We start from the raw sequence: 5,112 nt of genomic DNA on the forward strand, positions 1-5,112 counted from the left end.
CGGTTAATGGCTGGAACCGGTGCTAAAGACGGTTGATTAGTTTATATACCCCTTTATCTGTTATTTGCCTTCTGGGGTGGTTTCATCTGGGGGGAGGGGATTATCTGGAGGCACACACCGCCCGAGTAACTCTTCCCGCAAGTCCCGCTCGGAAGCTGCTACTATATATACACCCAACAACCAGTAGGTGAGGATAAATTTGCAAACATGTGTATCTAGAAAAATAATAAACTTGGATAATTGCATTTAGTTCAAACGACCAATGTTACTGATACATATCACAACAAACGCTTCACAGTATGAGCTCAAGGTACATTATGATCGCTTCGACCGTAACCATGGAGTATCTTCAGCATTTAACGCGATGGTTGGATCAATGTTCACTGTGAAGGGCGGAATTTCAGCAAACTTATTATAATCTTCTGACATGTCCGTCTTGTCCTCGACTCCCACGATGGTTCTTTTCCCCGAAAGAACTATGTGACGCTTTGGCTCATCGGATGAGCTCGTTTCCTTATGTTTTCTTTTCTTCGGTCTAGAGGACATGTCCTTCACATAGAAAACCCGAGCCACATCATTGGCTAGGACGAATGGTTCGTCTCTCGTAACCAAGATTGTTGGTATCCACCGTTGTCATTCCGTACGACTGGTCTACCTTTACCCCTTTTCCATCCAGCTTGAACCATTTGCACCGAAATAAAGGGACCTTAAAAGAAGGTCCATAGTCAAGTTCCCATATCTCCTCTATGTAACCATAATATGTGTCCTTTTGGCCACTCGCTAGTGTTTGTTGCATCAATGCGGACACCACTGTTTTGGTTGGTGCTCTTTTTATCTTGGGCGAACGTGTAGAAGGTATTTCCATTTATCTCGTACCCTCGGAAAGTCACTATAGTCGAAGATGGTGACCCAGCCCAACATGTACAACTGATCTACAATATTGTTGTTATTCATGAGATGTTCTCGGAGCCAACCGCCGAATGTCCGCATATGTTTATGCGTAATCCGAGTCTTCGGACTGCCCTGCATGTTCCGAGCGCACAATATTCTTGTGATCAGTGACATACGGGGCCACCAAGGTGGAACTTTGTAGAACTGTGTAGTGTGCTTGAGTGAAAGAATTGCCGTCCCTACATATCATTGATTTCCTTCCTAGCGTGCCTTTTCCACTTAGTCGCCCCTCATGTCGCGATTCAGGAACACCAATCGACTTAAGGTCAGGAATGAAGTCAACGCAGAACTCGATGACCTCCTCTGTTCCATAGCCCTTGGAGATGCTTCCTTCTGGCCTAGCACGGTTATGAACATATTTCTTTAAGACCCCCATGAACCTCTCGAAGGGGAACATATTGTGTAGAAAGACAGGACCGAGGATGGCAATCTCTTCGACAAGGTGAACCAGGAGATGTGTCATAATATTGAAGAAAGATGGTGGAAACACCAACTCAAAGCTAACAAGACATTGCACCACATCCTTCTGTAACCTTGGAAGACTAGCTGGATCGATTACCTTCTGAGATATCGCATTAAGGAATGCACATAGCTTCACAATGGGTATTCGAACATTTTCCGGCAGAAGCCCCCTCAGTGCAACCGGAAGCAACTGCGTCATAATAATGTGGCAGTCATGCGACTTCAAGTTCTGGAATGTTTTCTTCTCCATATTTATAATTCCCTTTATATTGGAGGAGAAGCCGGACGGGACCTTGATACCGTAAAGGACTTCAAAAAAGATATCCTTCTCTCGCTTTGGTAAGAGCGTAGCCGGCGGGACTTAAGCGACTCCCCGTATCCTTGTAATCCTGTTCTTGCTTGTCTTTTGGGACTTTCATACGATACTCGGTCCTCCCGTGCTTCGGTGTATCTTTTGTCTTCCCATACACGCCTAAGAAACCTAGCAGGTTCACGCAAAGATTCTTCGTCACGTGCATCACGTCGATTGAAGAGCGGACCTCTAGGACTTTCCAATAGGGTAGATCCCAAAATATAGATTTTTTCTTCCACATGGGTGCGTGTCCGGTAACGTCGTCATTCGGAACAGATTGGCCGCCAGGACCCTTTCCAAAGATTACTTTTAGGTCCTTCACCATATCAAGTAAAGCATCACCGGTACGGAGTTCAGGCTTCACCCGGCGATCTGCCTCACCTCCGAAATGATTGCCTTTCTTTCTGACGGGGTGCCTCTTTGGAAGAAATCGACGATGCCCCGTGTACACAACCTTCTTACATTTATGCAAATAGGCACCTTCGGTCTCATCTAAACAGTGCGTGCATGCATTGTATCCCTTGTTTGTCCGTCCCGAAAGGTTACTAAGAGCAGAGCCAATCATTGATGGTCACGAAAAGCAACGCTCGTAGGTTAAATGACTCCTGTTTGTACTCATCCCATGCATGTACACCTGGTTTGCTCCACAACCGTAAGAGTTCTTCAAATAATGGCTGTAGGTACACATCAATGTCATTGCCGGGTTGCTTTGGGCCTTGGATGAGCACTCGGCATCATAATGAACTTCCGCTTCATGCACAACCAAGGCGGAAGGTTATAGATACATAGAGTTACAGTGCCAAGTGCTATGACTGCAGCTCTGCTCCCCAAAAGGATTCATTCCATCCGTACTTAGGCCAAACCTTAAGTTCCTCGCGTCATCTCGCAAAATCCGGGAACTCTCTATCGATTGTCCTCCACTCGCGACCCATCAGCGGGGTGTCTCAAGCATCTCGTCTTTCTTACGGTCTTCTTTGTGCCATCGCAACAACCTGGCATGCTCTTTATTTCTGAACAGACGTTTCAACCGTGGTATTATAGGATCATACCACATAACCTTGGCAGGAACCCTCTTCCTAGGGGGCTCGCCCTCAACATCACCAGGGTCATCTCGCCTGATCTTATACCGAAGTGCAGTGCATACCGGACATTTTTCCAAATTTTCATACTCGGCGCGGTAGAGGATGCAGTCATTAATGCATGCATGTATCTTCAGCACCTCTAATCCTAGAGGGCAGAGAACCTTCTTTGCTTCGTACGTACTCGTCGAGCAATTCGTTATTCTTTGGAAACCTCCTCTTCATTATTTTCGATAACTTCTCAAATGGCTTGTCACATATACCAGCCTCTCGCCTTCCATTGCAGCAACTCTGTGGTGGCACCGAGCTTTGTGTTGCCATCTTCGCAATTTGGGTATAACTTCTTTTTGTGATCATCTAACATGCCCTTTAACTTTCGCTTCTCGTTTTCTCGTTTCGCATCTCTCGTGTGCATCGGTGATGGCCCGACGAAGATCATCATCAACGGGCTCATCTGATGCCTCTTCATCTTGATCACCTCCTCCTGCATCTTCATCTTCATCATGCCCTGTTGCGGTATCACCGTAGTTAGGGTACATATCATCATCCTCTTCTTCTTCGTCGTCTTCCATCATAACCCCTCTTTCTCCATGCTTGGTCCAACAATTATAGCTGGGCATGAAACCTTTCCAAAGCAGGTGTGAGTGAATGACTTGCCATTCAGGGTATTGCTTCAAGTTATGGCAATCAACACATGGACAACACATAAAACCATCCGCCCGTGGGTTTTCCCGAGCCACACGGATAAATTCTTCCAGGCCCGATCCGAACTCGGGTAGACGTCGGTCAACGTACATCCATTGCCGCCGGTTCATCTACATCAAATAATTAATTAAGTTTATCAATAAACAATTACAAAACATCATAATATTTATAAATAGTGGAAATTAGCACCGTACAAATGAAAGGGTTAAGTTGTTGCTTAAACCTTGATCGAGGAGGGAAAGAAAGAGGAGAAAGCTTAAGTGTCGCTCCGGCACCTCATCTCATTTTTATTTTGTGTAAAATCAAGCGAACTCATTCTCTCAGACATTTCATCGAGCACCTTGTTTGCATGCCAAAGAAATGCAAGGTAGCACTCAACACACACACCTTCTCCTAGCAAAAATGAAGTGAAGTGGGCTGTTTGGCCGGGTAGCTGAGCTGAAATAGGGCTGCGGACCTTTAGCACCGGTTCGTGTTACGAACCGGTGCAAATGGTCTATCTTTTGCACCGGTTCGTAACACGAACCGGTGCTAAAGGTTCCTCGGCCGACACATGCCCGGCGACGAAGCTTTTGCACCGGTTTGTGTTACGAACCGGTGCAAAGATAGCTCATTTGCACCGGTTCGTAACACAAACCGGTGCAAAGGTCTCTCGGCCGGCTGCGCACCACGAACCGGTGCTAATGACCCCTTTTAGCACCGGTTCGTGCCAAATCCGGTGCAAAAGCCATTTGGGGCAAAAAACCAAAGCCCTTGTTTCTACTAGTGTGTGATATGCAGGTAAAAAAAAGCTGTGATTGGAATTTCAGTTTTTAAGTTTTTTTTTTCACTTCTGTAAGCAGATGGAGTTTTATTTAACAGAAAAACAATAGCTCCACCACGAAAATAGCATTGTCGGTGGCTTCTGCATGCAATGCACGAGGAGATCTGCAAAAATCCAAATAACCCGGAGGAAATCATATGGTGATGTACCGATGCGTTCGTGGCGCTCGCCGTGTGGTCTGCCCACACGACCGATGAGACTCCCCGATGGCAACGGGCCGCTTGTACTCTACGCCAGAGATACTCGTATTCTAGGCTGTTTGCCTTGTCTATTTCCCGCTCGCGCGCGATCACAAACCGTACCCATATCGCCGGTGCTCAACAACCGACGGCGACTCGCCGCCCGCACTGGTCACGACGTACGTTGGCGCCGTCTCGATCGATGGATCAATCACACGTGGGGGCGCCATTCCAAAGCTAATTGGTTGACGTTGTTCTGTTTAATCAAGCTTGTGGCTTCGATATCAGTGCGGGCAAAGCTTCAGGTTCTAGCTAGGCCCCAGTGTCCAGTGGTGGTGGCCTTCTGCTGACGAACTGACGATGACTCGATCGGGTCTCAGGCCATCAACAGTGTGCTGTAACAGATCAGCGAAAGTGAAATTCCAGGAGAAGAAAAAACTACACGTAACTGATCCGAGAAGAGGTACTTCCACAGCTTGCCTAATTAGGGAAAGCCTAAACATCTACCGGAAAAGGCACAACCCATCTAACATTAAATAGTGAATCATTCGATAATTGTCA

This window comes from Lolium rigidum, chromosome 6 (assembly GCF_022539505.1).
Source record: "Lolium rigidum isolate FL_2022 chromosome 6, APGP_CSIRO_Lrig_0.1, whole genome shotgun sequence".
NCBI classification, from domain to species: Eukaryota; Viridiplantae; Streptophyta; class Magnoliopsida; order Poales; family Poaceae; genus Lolium; species Lolium rigidum.